Below are 18,446 nucleotides of genomic sequence, written 5' to 3'. Positions count from 1 at the left end.
CCCCAGGAGGAAGAAATCCAGGCTGTGCATTAGCTGTCCATACCCGATCAAGATCTGTCAAACGCTCAGGCAGGCTACTCTGAGAAGGAAGCAGAATGGGCAGGGATGAGGGTGCCTCTCAGCCGGATGCTTGCCCGAAAGCCCCACAATGCCCTCCTAAAAGTCACCAGCACCCCGTCTTCCTGCAACCTCAGTGTCTGGCCAGAGGAAGGCCATGTCCCTAAGACTGCAAGCACTGTCATCAACGATGACAGACAGGGTGGGGGCCCCTCTTTCGAAGTCTAGAAGTCAAGAAAGCACAGTTAGGGAAGGGCTCTCACGGCCTTGCCACAGTTGATCCCATCATTAATGACTGCCTTCACAAACAAAATGACATCAATCAGGGTCGGATTTATTAGACCTCATCAGCTGTAATTCTCCAATTACCCCCACAGTACTCATACCTTCATGTGTTTACATCAGCAGCCCCACATACACACACCAGACATGTAGCAAGTGACCTTCATGCGTTTGCATCAGCAGACCCACATACACACACCAGGCGCCTAACAAGTGAAAGGGTGTGGAGTGTTTGTCATCTGGGAGAAACCAGAAGCAGCTCTTACCTCACAGACCTGCAGGCGGGCAGGAGCCGGGGTGGGTGGGTCTCTGGGAAGCTGGACTGCTTAGAGCAGCAGACTATGAGACCTAGGAGCAGGCAGGGCTAAACTATGGCCTTGGAAACAGGTCCACTATTAGCCTCATGATTTGGCAGGAAGAACAGGGGTGGGACCACACAGTGAGAGGTGTTTGATCCACGAGGGACCCTGGTCTCCACAGGAAACCCCGCTGGTGGAGCCCAAGGCTGCAGAATAACAGGCGGCAAGCTCATTTGCTTGTTCAGTTCAGAGACAAGGACCCTGGGATCCCAGCGCAGGAAGCGTGTGGTTGGACACTCAGGTGGCTCGCAGGTCTAACAAAAGCCTAAGTGGAGCCTGTCTCAAAGCCTCCGGCCCAGCTCCCTGCATAGGAGAGGAGGCAGAAGTGGGTCACGTTCTCCAGGCTGCCACAGCATCACCGCAGGCTCCAACCTCCCTTGAAGAAGTGCGGGGGCACTGAGTGCCCTGGTGTCCTTACTGCGCCCACCATCTGATAGACAGATTCTGTCCCAGCCATAGCCTGGAGGATCAGGTGATGCCCTTTTACCTATGAGCACCACGCAGTGACATGGACGGCTTTGTCACAATGCTCTTCCATCTTCCTCTCCCTCCAAATGTGGGAAGTCGCCTCTGCTAACCCTTTGCTCTCCCGACCCTGCTGGGGAGGAAGGAACACAGTGCGCTTTCTGACAACCTGTGGGGCCTCCCTGAGCTTGGTCTCTGAAGGGACAGACAGGCCTAGCGCTGGGCAGATCTGGGGTAGAAGAATCTGGCCCCCTCCCCATTCTGCACACATTGACCTGCAGCAGGGGTACCACAAGCACAAGCTACTGGAGGAGCTCTGTGGGCACAGCAGAGGGTCCCACAGCCTACCCCCCACTGTGGGCCTGTTTCTGAAGTTGGTAGCAGAGGAACCTGTCTGGTAGGAAGAGAATCCCAGAGAGTCAAGGCAGGGCACTTGTTAAAGACACCAGGAGGCTGGGCGTGGTGACACCTGTAGTCTCAGTACCTGAAAGGCAGAAACAGATGTGTTTCTGAGTTTGAGGCCAGCCTAGCCTTCACAGTGAGTTCCAGGACAGCCAGAGCTACATACTGAGACTCTGCCTCAAAACAAATCAACAACAACAACAAAAAAAAACTGCCTCAAAACAACACACCAAAACCAAGCAAAAACAAAAACAAAAAGGCACCAGGTTGATGGAAAAAGACCTTCAGCAAGATGAAGCCTCAAGGAATAGACAAAGTAACCACCTAAAGAGAAGAAGGTTCCTTCCTTTCTGACTGCCTAGTAGCCCAGGTTGGCCTGTAACTAGCTCTGCCGCCAAGACTGGCCTTAAACTCTTGATCCTCCTGCCTTAGCCTCGAGCACTGGGCTCACAGGAACACCAGCAGGCCTTCTAACCTGGGCTTCCAAGGAACTCCTTGCGGCCAGCAAAGCCCAGCACTGCTGCCTGACACAGAAAGGCTGGAGGCCATGAACTCTTCCCCCTTGCTGCCTGACACAGAAAGGCTGGAGGCCATGAACTCATCCCCTTGCTCTTCTTGGCAGTGACGTGACACCAGGACCCCTGTGCACATCTGAACACTCCACCCCGCAGTCTGTCCCTGAGAGTTCCAGCCACTCGGGTGAACACAGTTTGGACTCATGTGACTCCATAAGCTAGCCACCCTCCTGGTGATATTTTGGCTCTACCTGCCACAGTAGTCGTAGTGCCACAAGCTAGATACGGCCTGCACTGCCGACCTTTGCTCCAGTCCTCCAACTCCTCATTAACTGAATAATGATGCACTAGGAAAAAGAAGGACACACGGGAGACCACTTCTCCATCTCTGGTCTTTGCCTAAATGACAGACAGCACCAGAAGATCAGGAACCAACTTCCTCAGCTCCGCATGTGACCCTGACATCAGCATCCTTCCATCATGGATGTCATATAGTTTACACACCTGCTTACAGAAGCTCACACTGGACACAACTATAAAAAACAGACCTGCCTGGTGCTGGTGGTGGCGCACGCCTTTAATCCTAGCACTTGGGAGGCAGAGGCAGGCACGTTTCTGAGTTTGAGGCCAACCTGGTCTACAGAGTGAGTTCCAGAACAGCCAGAACAAAACAGATTCATTCCTATACTTCAAAAGGAGGACAGTTTAGTCCAGTAACACTGACCACAAGGTAGCCTTCTCTCTGGGGACACTGTCCTCCCCTCTTGAGCAAGGCTTGGAGGACCAGAGCGTAATAGGCCTTTAATAACTGAATATGTCAGCAGCTGGTGCCCAGTCCTCTCTCATAAGCCTAGTTCAAAGCCCACGCGGCATTATCTCTATTTACCATTAGGGAAATGAGGCAAAGGGGGGCTAATTAGCCCTCTCCAAGTCAGAAAAGATAAGGAAAAGGTCTAGGATTCAAACCTCTGCACAGCCAGGGAGCCGGTTTTCTGTCCCTGACAAGCTGAACCCCTAACAAAGTCACTAATTTTTCTAGGCCTTGGTTTCTGGTTACATAAGTGGCAATAACTCCATGCATCTTCAAAACTACGAAGAGGGTCAGAAGAGACAATGAACATGGAGTGTCGTCAAAATGAGCACACACCATTCTCATAATAAGAGACCCTGCAGCGTGAGCTAGTGGCTACACCCACTCTGAGCTTAGTTCTTAGGGGAGCATAGATGACACATGACTAATTGTTGTTTCAGACTCTGTCAATGGAATGCCTCAGGACTCTGAGTGGGACTTGTACAAAGAGACCAGGTTGATTCCTGCTAAGTCCTCTGGCCTCTCCAGGTTGTTGGGCATGGGGCATCATGCACCGTAGTGGACAGTGGCACACCTGAGGGAGGATGGGAGCTGGCCACTGCAGCAGGCCAAAGCACCTCTGCTTCCCAGTGAGCTGGGTCTCTGCCCACACTTGCTGCTAGGTTCTCAACTCTGCTCCATGCAGAGCAAAGAAAACCTGTTCTTTCTAGACATCACTGTGTTCTTATCAGGTGACCAGACAGCGGGTGCTCAGAGGTGACAATGTGCCTGGCTCTCCAAAGCAGGCCTGCTGATGTTTGCAAGGAGTCTAGAAATCAGGAAAGCTACCTATTTGACCATGATATATCAGAAGCTCAGGGCTAGGAGTGTAGCTTAAGGCTAAAGTGCTTGCCTGATATGTGCAAGGTCCTGGGTTAGACTCCAGTACAGCAAAATAATTAATAATAATAATAATAATAATGAAGAGGAAGAGGAGAAAAAGGAGGAGGAGGAAGAGGAAAGGGGCAGAGGGAAGGGAGTGGAGGGAGGACTCATTTACATAGCTTGAAACAGTCTATGAGAAACCCCTTGTTGGAGAGCAAGGAGCTAAGGGCTGGCCATGCCCACCTAGTGTCTCAGCACTAGACAATGTTTGCTGATTTAGACTCCAGGAGGAAAAAAAACTCAGTTAAGTCTGCAGGTCTGGTCAAGCTACCCGCTGACTCCTGGATTATCTGAGTGTTATCCAGTCAGAACCTGCTGGCCTGTAAAGATCTCCCCAGAACTAGAAGCTCCCACTCTGGCCAACTGTTCTTCCTGGCTTCCTGGTCCTTCTCCCGAATGCATTCTTCTGCAAGCTCCAGGGAAAGGTCCCATGCAGTAACTTCTCACTCTCCAGAATCCAGGAGAAAACCTGACTCCCTGCTACGGCCACAGATGCAGCCCCGACTCTGCTCACCACACCCAACCCCTGTTACTTGCTGACTACAGAGCTCTTAACGTCACCATTCAAAAGTCACAGGACGAGCTGGACCCTCGCACTCCTCCGGTTTCACAGCCTGGTCCATTCCCTCAACACCTGCACCCATCTGCTCGTTAACTCACTCGTCAGTTTTATTCTTCATTGCTGGATGCAGAACCCGGGCTTCAGGGACCTTAGGATGCTATCTATGGCCGAGTTACAAAGCTGACCTACTAGAAATGCTCAGTAGCCGGGAGGCAGTGGCACATGCCTTTAATCCCAGCACTTGGGAGGCAGAGGCAGGCAGATTTCTGAGTTTGAGGCCAGCCTGGTCTACAGAGTGAGTTCCAAGACAGCCAAGGCTACACAGAGAAACCCTGTCTCGAAACCGCCTCCCCCCCCCCCCAAAATGCTCAGTAAAGGAAGAAAGAAGTGGGGCTGGGCAGTCGCTGAGTAGCACTTGCTGCCTTGCATATCTGAGCTCCTAAGTTTAGTATCCGAGAAAACTGACTAACTAAATCATAACACTAAACTCCACCAGACAATGAATCTTGGCTACATCTGCAACACAACAATGACTAGTGACTGGTATCAGTTAATTATTTATATATATATATATATACACACACATCCTCATCTTCAGAGATCTTCCTGCCTCTGCTTACCAAGTCCTGGGATTAAGGGTGTGTGCCATCAGCCCTGCTTCAATTAGACAATTATTTACTGAGTATCTGAATTGAACTATAATAATAGACAATAACAAAGCTCTCTGCTCTCAAAGAGCTTAGGTTCTGACCGGAAGGAAGAGATGGATAGATAAAGGAAGAACAATGAAATAACTGGGCCGATGAGATAGCCCAGGGGTAAAGCCCTGGCCTGGCAAGCCCGCTGACCTGAGTCCAATCCCAGAAGCCACACGAAGAGGAAGAAGAACTAACTCCTGAGCATTGTACACACACTCCCTGTCTCTCTCTCCGCCCTCTTCCTATTTTCCTTTTCATGTATGTGGTGTGCACATATGTGCATGCTTTGTATGTGTGAAGGATTAGGATTACATGTGTGCACACGTACATGTGTAGCTCAAAGCTAATATCTGGAACTATCTTCGACTGTTCTTCCTTCTCTCGGTCACGCTCACAGCCTCCTCTGGCTCTTGCTGGCCAGCTTATCCTAGGGTCTCCTGTCTGTCTTCTGAGTCTGGGATTACTATCAGGCCAGCACATGCACCCAACATTCATCTAGGTTCTGGGGATCTGAACCCCAGGCCTTACTGTTCCCTGGCAAACACTTTACTCCATGACCCACTTTCCCAGCCCTGACCTTTTATAGCTAGCAGGTCAATGAAGCACTTATTAAGTGCAAGATGCCATTCTGAGCACTGAATAGGTATTACTTCATTTAATCCATTCAACAACTCTGAGGGAAGTATCACTATTTTACAAACAGGAAAGCTTCGACATGGACTGGCTAAGGACTTTCTGAAGCTCACACAGCCTGTGACGGCAGAACCGAGATCCAAGCCCAGAGTTTGGGATAAAGTCCATGCTCTAATTAAGAGCAACACTTCATATTTGCTGAGTGTTAAATAACTAGGCGGTCAGCACGCTCGGCAGCTGTTCTCTGGGGGCAGGGCTGGACAGAGAACAGCCCCATCTAAGAAGAGCTAGCTGCTCTGTCCAGGGAGCACAGGCACTGGCGGCCCGCTGGGTTTCCACCAGATCACTCTAAGAAAGGGGTCTACAAGGAGGCATAGTCTGACGGAAGACTGGGCAGAGGTAGGACTGCCGGCCGGCCGGCCAACCTTTACACTTTGTGCAGATCACTGGCCTCATCGCCGCGAAAGACACAAGATGACTTCAGTGGAGACCCTGGCCTCAGACAGCTCAGACACACGCATACACACAGAGCTGACATCCAGATCGTGACAGGCACTAAAGCAAAGGAACAACCTGCTAGGAGACTTCAAAGGAGTTAGCCAGCCCTGGGTCCTCACTGCCCACACAGGTGACCCCCAAAGGCCTCTCTGTCAGCACAGAACTGGAGCAGCAGAGAACCAAGTTTAATTCTATTTAATAGCTCAAGTTCCTGGCCCACTCAGGTGCTCTCTAGCCTGTAATCAAAGCATCCTAACTGCCTTCTTTTCCGTTTCTTCCTCCCTCATCCTTCAAAAAATTATCTATGTTTTATAACAGAGTCTCTCTATGTAACTCCTAAGCTGGTCTGGACTCACTATATAGACCAGGCTGACCTCAAACTCACTATATAGACCAGAAATCTGCCTGTCTCTGCCTCCCAAATGCCAGGATTTAAGTGTATGAGAATATTTATCCCATTTTCTCAGCTTGGAGGGTACTGGGCACCAAACCCAGAGCCTCCCACATTTTCTGTAACCGTGCCACATTCTTAGCCCCTGCAGCTTCTGCAACAACACAGCTTCTGCAACAACACACAATAGAGGCAACAACACACAATAGAGGCCTGCAGGGCACTCAGGCGTCCAGTCAAATGACGCAGGCAGATTCGGGAACGGAGCCCAGTGTGTCCTCTCTCTTCCTCCTCTGAGTTACAAACCCATAAGCTCCCCTCCATCAGAGGGGCTGGCCTATTCTGTGAGTACATCGCTGTAACACGGGGACTGTTTCCAGTCAAGCCATGAGATCCAGCAGACTGCATACTCAAAGCCAGGACTCTCATCTCATCTGCGTCTGAGTCAAACACAGTACCTGATTCACGACAGATCCTGAACAAGCCTTGCTGAGCTCAGCCTGAGCGAAGTCACGTGGAGATGTTCTCTACAACAAACATTTACTCATTTATTTATTTATTCATATTATTTAATCTTTTTGAGACAGGATTCCTCTGTCTCTCAGGCTGTCCTAGAACTTGTTCTGTAGACCAGGCTGGCCTTGAACTCACAGAGATCTGCCTGTCTCTGCCTCCCAAGTACTGGGATTAAAGGCATGCTCCACCACCTTCCTGCTTAGAAGGATCTTTTTCTTTTTAAAAGATTTATTTATTTATTTATTATATCTAAGTACACTGTAGCTGTCCTCAGACACCCCAAAAGGGGGCGTCAGCTCTCATTACGGAGGGTTGTGAGCCACCATGTGGTTGCTGGGATTTGAACTCAGGACCTCCAGAAGAGCAGTCGGTTCTCTTAACCGCTGAGCCATCTCTCCAGCCCCAGAAAATCTTTTAAAACCTAGACCATATGTTAATATCTTTCTGTTCTGTTCACTCTAATGGCTTCTAACTCTTTTAGATAATGTATCATACCCTACACAATATATTCTTTTTACCTACAGACTCTTCCTTTCTTTCCCCTTTTCAAGAGGATCATGATGACCCTCCCAAAAGCTGAGCCACCACATCCGGGTTATCGACTCTTAGGGTTCTGGCCCCGTTGTAGCACCTAATGGTTTCGGCCACTTTTTTTCTTTACTCGTTTATGATCTGTGCTCTTTCCTTCTTGGATTGCCGGCACCCAGAAGGCAAGGCCTGTGTCAGCCCCAGAGCATGGAAGGCATGGACGGCTCTCCATCTCATAGAAGTAACTTCTGCCCACATAGACCACACCGGCTCTACCAGGAAGCCAGGAATGACATACTGGCACTTAACAGTTGGCACCTTTATTTGTGATTCAAAGTCCTGCTGGCGTCTCCAGACACTTTAATGGCAGAAGAGATCAGTTATCACAGGGGTTCTAGCCAGGAACAAGAGCCTAGTGGTGGTAGGAGCCAGCCAGAAGACAAGAAGCCAGAAGCCACTTGAGAAGTAAACCTCAAGAAAAACGGACTTGCCTCCAGATCCCATACCAACATACTCAGTGCCTCAATTTACCCAGCAGTTATCTAGGCACAACTCATTAGGATCTGTAAGTGACAGGAGACAGAATAATTAACAGATAGGGCATAGTTAGATCCTCAGATAGGAAGTGCTGCAGGTGCTTCTACTTATTCATAACCCTCTTGATCCCCTTGGGCCTTCCCACGAGCTAACCGACGGAGCTACTCAGTCAAATACTATACACAGAAGCAAGCAGAGGCTGCAGGGTCCAGAGCTCCAGACTCAAGAGAAAGGGACGTGCAACCTTGATAGGGGTGGCAAAAAGGAGGGGCTAAGTGAATTTTGGAGGTCCAAGTGGTTAACTTGCAGGCTCACGTTCCCAAGTCCCCTGCAAAGGTGAGACATGTGTCTCTCACATGTACCTTCCAAGAACACCAGGGAGAGGTGGAATTGGGGGAGCAGGCGGCCGGTGCATTCAAACTAGAGAGGGAGGAAGGGCGCTGGGCAGACAGACCTCAGCACCATCTAGTAAGGTTAACAGAAGAGTCAGGATGCTGGGGAGGTGCGGTAAGGTGAGGAAGAGACTGGGCAATGGCACCAGGAGGGTGGACAGACGATGACAAGCACGCGGGCCCCGAGGGGTGAGCAACTGGGACACCTGTGGAGAAGACCCCCCCCCCAAGAGAAAGGGAGGAAGGCAGCAGGGTGGTCTGCGGCGGGAGGTAGCAGCGCCGGGTGTGGTGGGGACGACCGGTCCAGGCCCGGGGCGCCGCGCCAGCGGAGCCGGCCCGGTGGGTCTCGGCGGGGTCGAAGGTGCCTTCCGCGGCCCCTCCCCGGGAGACAAAGGGCCGGCGGCTCCCCCGCGTCCCGGCCCCGGGCCGGCCCCCGTGCTGCGGTCGCGGCCCGGCCTGACGCTTACCTGGGCCGCCCGAACGCGCGGCGCCGGGGGCTGCGGGTCCGGAGCGCGGCGGCCTGTTCCGGGGCGCGCTCAGCCGGAGAAGCAGCCGCGGCGGCGGCAGCAGCACCAGGAGCGGCCGCCTCAGCCTCCGCCTCTCCGTGAGTCACCGCGGCGGGGAGGGAGGGAGGCGCCAGGCTGCCGGAGGAGGGACCGGCGGAGGGGGCGGCAGCGGGCTCCAGGCGCGCGGCGGAGGCGCGGCGCCGGCCACGCCCCAGAGGGAGGTACCCGGAGGGGCGGGGCCTGAAGGGGTGGAGTCCCTAGGGTGGGAAGGGAACAGGCATTGGTTAACACACCTTTAGGGCGGGCTGCTTGCTGGAGGGCGGAGCCCTAGACCTCACCATGAGAAGGACGACTCATTGGCCATCTCGGGTTGAGGGCGGGACCAGCGGCTCGTGGGCAGGGTCTCGCGGTGGATGGGTAGGGGCTCAGTCTGTACTGAGAACCCAGGGGAGGAGCAGGCGAGGCGAGAGTGAGGGGTCATATGGGGTAGAATCTTCACTGAGGCCACTTGACCCAGAACTCGGGAAAGAATCTGGAATGGAAGAGGTTGCTGAGGCGTGGGCGTGGTATCTTGGAACAGTTAGGTCTGCTCTTGAATTTCGGGCCTAGCCTTGGGGTCTGTGAAGTCCCGAGTGCCCAGGGTCTCTGTGATTAAAATGTTTCTACCGGCAGTCTTGCTGTATCTGGAGAGGTTGAAAGGGGAAAATTGTTCATTTAAGGCAAAGTACGAATCTCTTTTAGTATTTGACATCCTTTTAAAGAGACATGAATGCTTAAGTGTGATCTCATTTTTAATATATTTTTAAAATATTTATGTGTGTGCCTCCATGTATGTATGTGTGCCACATGTATGTCTAATGCCTTGGCACTGGATTCCCTGAAACGAATTACAGACAGTTGTGCACAACCATGTGGGACTGGGAACTGAACTCTGGTCCTCTACAAAAGCAGCAAGAACTCTTAGCTGAGTCATTTATTGCTCTAACCCCAGGTTTCCAGGGTTTTAGATTTCTGTTACAGAGTCCTGACTCAGTTCAGTTACCCCTTCTCCACCTTTCAGTGTCTTCTGCTTTTTATTCCACACTTTTCTGTACATTTCCCCTCCCCTTAGGGAGGGAGATAAAACCGGGAGCTGAAGAGATGGCTCAGGAGTTAAGACAACATAATGCTCTTGCAGAGGACCCAAGTTTGATTCCTAGTATCCACTTAAAATGGCTCACAAACCATCTTAACTCAGCTCCTGGGGATCTGATGCCCTCTTCTGCCCTCAGTGAGCACTGCATTCACATGCACAAAACCACACTCATAGACACATATGCATATAATCTAAAACAATATAAAAATTAAGTGTGGAGAAAATGGGTCAGTAGTTAGGAGCATTAGCTGCTCTCGCAGAGGACTTGGGTTTGATTCCAAGCACCCATATCTGGGAGCCCACAAGCGACTGAAATTCCAGTTCTAGAGGATTCAACACTCTGCTAGTGTCCATGGTATACATACAGCAGGCATCCGCACATATAAATTAATTGAATAAATAAATTTAAAAGCTAAAAATGGTACTAGTCCTGGTAGCATCCATACTAAAATTGAAACAATACAGAGATTAGCATGGGCCCAACACAAGGCTGACACACAGATCTGTGAGGCATTCCATATTAAAAATTTGAATGATAAAAACTAAAACCTTAAAAATACAGTAAACTCCTGTGTATTGTTGCCATAGGACTATTCCTGGGAAGAACAAACATCTACTCACCTCAGACAGGGAGCAAGCTGCAGACCAAAACTCTACCAAAATCCAACTTGGTAAGCCAAAGAATTTTATTGGTGTGACTTAGAGAAGTATGGGTGAAGTTACAGGAACAGAAATGACTCAAAGACAGCTGTGTCACCAAAGCCCGCCCCAGCATGAGTGACAGCTCACAAAAGCTGGGAACCTGAAACACACTGCATAGTCTGTAGGTAGTGGCAGGTTGGAGAATGTCCTTGCCCTGCCCTGGGTTGGTCCTTTAATGCCTATATATGCTTGGAAAGCTGTGTGTGTGTGTGTGTGTGTGTAGTAAATCTGGTCAATTTCAGGAACTTCCTGAAGCCATTGAATTATGTTTTGGTTGGTTGGTTGGTTTTTGGTTTTGGTTTTTGGTTTTGGTTTTTTTATGGTTTTTTGAGACAAGGTTTCTCTGTGTAGCCCTGGCTGTCCTGGAACTCACTCTGTAGACCAGGCTGGCCTCGAACTCAGAAATCTGCCTGCCTCTGCCTTCCAAATGCTGGGATTACAGGTGGGATTACACTACCGCCCAGCTGCCATTGAATTGTTTACCTCCTGAACTTAATGAGTTTGGCTGTAGGAAGGATTGTTTTATCTTCCCTTAAAAAAAAAAAAAAATACAGTCCCGGGCTGGAGAGATGGTTCAGCGGATAAAACTGCTCTTCCAGAGGACCTTAGTTCAAGTCCCAGCAACCGCATGGTGGCTCTCAACCATCTGTAATGGGAATCCAATGCCCTCTTCTGGTGTGTCTGAAGACAGCGACAGTGTACTCATATAAATGAAATAAATAAATAAATCTTTTTAAAAAAAAAATGCAGTCCCTTTGACTTCCCTTTTACATCCTGTGTCTAAAGGAGCTTCCTTCAAAGACAGAAAGTTTTCATCTTGGAGGAAACTGCTACACAACAGTTATATGTGTGCATGTTGTTTGTATGTGCACACATCTGCGTGGAGGTCAAAAGTCAAAGTTAGCTTCTCTCATCGATCCTGAAGCTGAGGAACCCTTGGTGAACTTTCTATTTCTTTTAATGATTTCTTTGCCTTTATTTCACATGTGTTGGCATCTTGCCTTCATGTATGAGGGCGCTGGACCCCCTGGAACTGGAGTTACAGACAGTTGTGAGCTGCCACCGGTGCTGGGAACTGGTCCTCTGGAAGAGCAGCCTGTGTTCTTAGTCACTGAGCCATCTCTCCAGCCTCTTGATGAGTTCTCTCATCCAGCAGCCTGCCTTAAGGGAGAAAGCTGCTAGTTTGACTTCACTTTGACTTCCCTGTGTGCAGTATCATAGCGTGCAGGGTCTTCAGCAAGGCGGCGGCGGGCGGGTGATCATGAGCAGTGCCATACAGTGGCACCTCCATTGTTTCGGTGCCTCTGTGGCTCCCTGGCCAGCAGCTCACAGACACAGAGACACATACCTGACACTGGGATTTAAAAACAAAAACAAAACAACAACAACAACAAAACCTTATAGCTTCTGGAAGCAGCATTATCCATCCATGCAGAGTACCTCCATTCAAACTTGGTAAAGATATTTTTTTAATTAATTAAGGGTAGACCGGCTAGACTGGCACACCCCGGGGCTCTGCCTACTCAGCTCTTTGATTACAAGCTTTTATGTGGGTGCTGGGGATTCAACTACCAACCTCCCAGACTCTCAACATGGACATTTTAAAACACTGTGCTTATATTCTGAAATGTCCAGGTTGCTCCTTACTCTTGACTCCACAAACTGTACCTTGGTCCTACCTGAGTGACATGGTGGCTAAGAGATTATGAATCCTTGAAGGCCACACCCAGGCCTTACTCCTGACTGGATTCCCACAGTGTCCAAAAGGCTACTGCACCTGGAACAAAGGCCCAACAAATATTTGCCAATAATACAGCTTCCCAGTGGGCCCTTCAGGTTTCCCAGGGAACACACAGATGCAGAAACACACACTCACAGTGGGCTTTCGTTAAATACTCATGTTTATGCAAATCAATAAAAACTGCTGGTGTTGCTTGCTAGTCCAGATGTAAGAGTGTGGATTGTGTTCTTATAAAGGTATGCATAAGGACTGAGCGGGGAGGAACTGCAGAAGATCACATGTACAGTTGAGAAAGAATGACTACTTCTGAGTTTTCCCAAGTTTTCATATGTATTGTTTAAAGATTTGGTTATTTTTGTTTTATGTGTGTGAGTGTAGGCCCGATGTGTGTCTGATCACCATGTACACATGGTACCCTCAGGTCCCAAAAGAGGGCACCAGACCGCTTGGAACGGAAGCTGCAAATGACCGTGAACTGGTGACATGTGGGTGCTGGGACCCCAACCCTGACTCTCCACAAGGACAGCCAGTGCTCTTAACCAATTACAGTAAATTTATCAACACAAGCCAGCCTCTGAATTACCCCGGGAGTTCAGAGGTGGGTAATGGGCATTTCTAAGCAGCAGAATTACTTTAGATTAGCTCTGGCTCCACCCTATGCCTAGGAAGTAAGGGACATTTGTCAGTTCTGACAGTCCCTCCTTGGGAAACAGGAAGGACACAAGCCCAGTGGCGGGGTGGCCGGACGGGCACCGCCATTACATAGCTCAAAACAAACTCAGAAGTAGAACGAGAGTGTTAGGATCTGACAGCGATGGTTAATACTGATTGTCACTCGGACAGGGTCTAAACTCACCCTGGAGACACGTCTGTGGTCATGTCTGCAAGGTCTTAACTAGACGCGGCGAGTCAATATGGGCAGCATTGTCCCAGGCTGCTGTCCCAGACAAGCAGGGCACCAGACGGCAGATGGGGTGTGACCAGATGCCTCCCACCCCTACTGTCGGGCCTCCCATCATGGTGGACTGCTAAACCACACATTGAAGTAAGCCCTTCCTTAAGTAGACAAGAACAACGTAACATAACCATAGGCAGAAGGTGTACCTCTGTGGCGACGTGCTTGCCTAGCACACACAGGCAGGGAGTCTGACCCAGTGCCACAAAAGGAGTGGGTAAACCAGTATGTTTTTTAATTTTTTCAAAAGATTTATTTATTTTAGGTATATGAGTACACTGTAGCTGTACTCATGGTGAGCCTTCATGTGGTTGTTGGGAATTGAATTTAGAACTTCTGCTCCCTCCAGTCAACCCCACTCAATCTGGTCAACCCCACTCGCTCCAGTTGACCCCGCTTGCTCTGAGCTCAGTGATTTATAAATACTCTGTAGTGTCTTCAGACACACCAGAAGAGGGCGTCAGATCTCATTACGGGAGGTTATGAGCCACCATGTGATTGCTGGGATTTGAATTCATGACTTTCGGAAGAGCAGTCAGTGTTCTTACCCGTTGAGCCATTTCACCAGTCCCTAAACCAGTTTTTAAAAAATTAAAATGTAGGGCTGGAGAGATGGCTCAGTGGTTTAAAGTACCGACTGCTCTTCCAAAGGTCCTGAGTTCAAATCCTAGCAACCACATGGTGACTCACAATCATCCCTAACAAAGATCTGATTCTCTCTTCTGGAGTATCTGAAGACAACTACAGTGTACTTACATATAATAAATAAATCTTTAAAAAAAAAATTAAAATGTACCTGGTAGTGACTGGGAGCACTTGGGAGGCAACGGCCGGTGGATTATCTGTGAGTTGGGGCTAGCCTGGTTTGCAGAGCTTGATTCTGGGCAGTCAAAGCTACACAGAGAAACCTTGTTTCAAGAAACCAAAATAAATAGATAAATAAATAAATAAGCAAACAAGGAAGTTAAGTGATAAAATTTAAACATGACAACTATTAACTAACAACAGTGTAGTAAACAGAGCTGAGCATGGTGGCTCACACCTGTAATCTCCTGAGCCTGACAGAGGAGGATTGCCACGAGTCTGAGGCAAGGCTAGACTTCACAGTTACATATTGAGCTGCAGGCTAGCCTGGGCTATAGGAGTGAGATTCCGTTTCAAAAACACTACCAAAAAAACTATTGATGTGACACGGTGGGTAAAAGAACTTGACCCACATGCCTGATGAGCTGTTTGATATTCTAACCCAAGGAAATGGAAGGAGGGAATCAACTCCACACCGTCGTCCTGCACACACACAAGTACACGCACAAGCACACAAACACACACACACAAGCCCAAGCACACACATGAGCACACGCACACACACAAGCCCACGCACATGCACAAGCACACAAAAGCACACAAGTACACACACAAGCACAATCACACACACAAATCCATGCACACGCACAAGCACATACACAAGCACACGTGCACACATGCACAAGCACACAGAGTGGGGTTGGGGTAGGGGCTGGACAGATGTCTTTCGCTGGATAAAGGATGATTACATATCAAGTCTGTAATCCTGACCTGGGTTCTGATCCCCAGAACCCTTAAAGGCAGACAGGGTAGTGCGTGTCTAATCCTAGGGCCTAATGAGGAGGTAGAGACTTGAGGACCCCTGGGAGTTCACAGCCAGCCTGGTGTGGCTGTAGCCGAGCAAAGACCCTGTCTCAAACAAGGTGGGAGCTGGAGACTGACTCAAGACTGTCGTAGACGTCCCATGTGCATCAAGGTGCATGTGAGCATGTTTGAGTGTAAGAAGTGCCTACGCCTGAGATCTGCTTATATTTGGGATGGCTCTAACTTTTCAGAAGATGGACATTTGGAGGCCAGATGCACAGGGGACAGGGACTGGCAGTCAAGTCAGGTTCCATCCTCCCTGGTTGTGCCTTGGCAATCACTCAACCAATTTTCCTTTGGAGATAACAAGGAATTATTAAAGACGACGATGAAAGCATTTTGTAGATCTGTGAATATACATATTTTGTGTCCTGAGTAGGGTAGGTGCAGCTGTGCACATCTGGCTGGCTGCCAGCCTGCTCCCAGAATGCTGGTCTTCACAGCATTTGATAAGGAGGTGCCTATCACATCACATCGCAAAGCCCTGATATATGTGCTCAGGATCAGTATAAAGAAATCACAGCCTCTTTCCTGGGACTAGTCCTTTGTAGCCCTGCGTGTTTGTAAGAGTGCGCTGAATCAGACCACAGGCACAGCTTCGGATGTTCGTTCTAATCACTCATAGAGCAATGAGATCTTACTTTGAATGCAAAGTACCCCAGCCTGCTACCTTTAAAACTACTCTGTGTACTCTTTTGACCTCTGGTTATTGACCAATTAAGGACTGAAGAGAAAGGCAATCCCTAAAAGCAAATAGTCCCTGCTCTCTCTGAGTGAGTGCTAAAACACTCGCCATGCCCCTCCCAGGACACAGCTAGCTGAATTTCATACCTGCAGATGCTGCAGGACCATCAGTGTATCTGGAAAGGCTGAGACCATGACTGACGAGCAGCTCCTTCCTGGCCACAGGAACAGATGGACCGCTCAGCAGTGTGCAGGTCCCAGAGCTGGGGTCCCTACTAGCGGCAGCTTCGTACTGCCTTCCCCACCCTCACAAGGTGGTAGAAAAGCGTCAAACCTCCTCTAGACCAGACCTTCCTGTGTCACAGGCTTCTTTTGCTATCCGCGATCTGGAGTTCTCTGTGATGTATACTGCTCAGGTCTAACCTTGCCTTCTCGCCTCTCGCACACTGTGACAGCCAGATTCTGCTCTGTCCAGCAGAGATTGCTCAATCTCAATGAACTTTGTAGTTGTGTTTCTCCACAACCCAGCCTCTTTGTCGTTTCATCGCGATTCTTGTGGGAAATTACTTCCCGTTGGCAGCAGAGGCCTCCCAGCTGGTTAAGCAGAGAGGCCTCGTTCTTAAGGCTTATTATAAACACTAAAGGCTGAGTTGGCGCATCTCGGCCTGATGCCTGCTAATGAAGAGCCTCACCCAGAAGCTGATGTGGGCATGCCGAAGTGCATGGTGCACAGACGCTGTGATCTGAGGAGACTCACTCTGCTCCCGCAAGGCGCGTGACAGGCAGCCATGATTATTAATTATTTAAGCAATGAACATTAGAGCCAACACCGGCGATTTTTTTTTTTTGAAGGAAGCTACACTCTTGGATCCTCTGTTGAAATCATTTTAATTGACATAAGCTATAGAGTTCAGAGAAATATATCAAGACACTGGGAAGAAATGATTTCATTCTTTTTTTCTATTGCTTTTCTTCCCCTTTAAAAACGATGACAAATTGGGTTATGTTTGGAAAAATTGCGGACAAAGTTGAATTTAAAATAAACTCACTTCAGCAGGCTTCCTTTTATGATATCAAGGAAAAGGCATGAAATGTTGATGAGATTTGTGTACGCAGGTGCTATATGTATGTAGGGTATATGCATACCTATGATTAGGGGTGTACGCCCATATGTGCCCATGTATGAGCCAAGGGGGACGTTAGTATCCTGTTCTATCTCCACCCTACCTAATCCCTTGAAGTAGGGTCTCTCTCTGAATTTAGAGCTCACAGCTTTTCTTTCTTTTCTTTTTCTTTTAATTTGATGCCTAGTACTTTATTCAGATAGCAGTCCCATTACACATGGTCCAAGAACATTTAAATAAGAACTCAAATTGGAAGTTACAGATTCGTCTTCAAACATCATAGCCAACAATGCCACGTTTGCCTATGACCTCTCTGCTATAAAACCACACCCACACCTCAGTGGACATCAGACCATTCAGCACAGCTTCCTTAACTGTAAGGTGTTGGAAGCTACCAGTTTTAGCACTTTGAATTCCCACGCCAGCCCATGCTACTCCTGGCACCATGAGGTGCCCTTGAACTCCTGATCTTCCTGCTTTCCCCTCCCAGGGGCTGGGGTTCCAGGTGTGCACCACCAGGCTCTGCTGAGAATTTCAGTTCAAAAAATCAAATCTTACTGGTTTCACCTGTCCTCTGCACATCCTGGGAACTTACGATAGTGTCTTTCAAAAGCGTTCACACTATTTTAAAGTTAAGAACCACAAGGGGGCATGGTCTTGATGTTATTTTCATATTCTGGGGCTGCTGTCACTCACCTGAAACTCCCAGGCAATTCCCTCCCAGTGTAATGTTCCCCGTGGCCAGCCTTCCTGATATTAATGCTATTTCTCTTAGCACAGTACTCAGGTCTAACTCAGTGCCATCTAGACATCTCTCATTGTCACTGTAACTAACCTGCCTCTGAGGATGACGAGAGAGCATCTCCTTTGCAAGTGTCTTTTGCAAATCACTTCCATTGTCTTTACCTTCCTGGTCAACCCTAAACCTAACCCCTTAACGCTTAACCCAAACCCTTAATCCTAACCCCAATCCCAACCCCAACCCTAACCCTGTGACACATGCCAAAGAGAGAGGAACAATGAGTAATTCTTTGTAACTGCAGCTAAGTGCTAGAAGCTGAACTCTGTGGGATTATAACCTTGTGTTTTGGTCAAGGTTCTATTAGGGTCCTTCATTTAAGTTTACACTTGAATCAGATGTGGTAGCACTGAAGAAAGGAGCTGAGGCAGGAGGATAGAGTTCAAGTCATCTTCTGCACCACAAGTTTGCAGGCAGCCTGGGCTATGCAAGACCCGGCCTCAGAGCAAAGCAAAGGAAAACGCAATGGCCAAATAAAAACTAATAAAAATGTAAGTCTTTTGTGTTGCTCTTTGTTTTGAGACAGGGTTTCACTTTGCAGTGCCCACTGTCCTGAAACTCA

At 48.9% G+C, this 18,446-nt stretch overlaps 1 protein-coding gene and 1 non-coding gene across 4 annotated transcripts in view; one reads left to right on the top strand and one right to left on the bottom strand.

The window, feature by feature from the left end:
* Window positions 1–16,437, bottom strand: part of Ctnnbip1 (catenin beta interacting protein 1) — a 52,410-nt gene extending 35,973 nt beyond the window's left edge. Inside the window, exons 1-2 of one of the 3 annotated variants that reach the window (XM_052178193.1) lie at window positions 16,109–16,437; window positions 14,406–14,517 (exon numbers count right to left, since the gene is read on the bottom strand). The gene's annotated coding sequence lies outside the window, so the exon portion shown is untranslated. Of the gene's footprint in view, window positions 1–9,037; window positions 9,293–14,405; window positions 14,518–16,108 lie in introns of those variants that run through there. The other 2 variants (XM_052178194.1, XM_052178191.1) reach the window with 2 other exon arrangements.
* LOC127681840 (U6 spliceosomal RNA) lies at window positions 10,633–10,736 on the top strand. Its single transcript, XR_007977198.1, has one exon. It is a non-coding gene; the product is annotated as a U6 spliceosomal RNA (small nuclear RNA).
* Window positions 16,438–18,446: the final 2,009 nt, after the last annotated feature.

The sequence above is a fragment of the Apodemus sylvaticus genome, chromosome 3, assembly GCF_947179515.1.
Source record: "Apodemus sylvaticus chromosome 3, mApoSyl1.1, whole genome shotgun sequence".
In the NCBI taxonomy this organism is placed as follows: Eukaryota; Metazoa; Chordata; class Mammalia; order Rodentia; family Muridae; genus Apodemus; species Apodemus sylvaticus.
The sequence above is the reverse complement of the archived record's forward strand: the minus strand, read 5'-3'. Positions and strand labels throughout refer to the sequence as shown.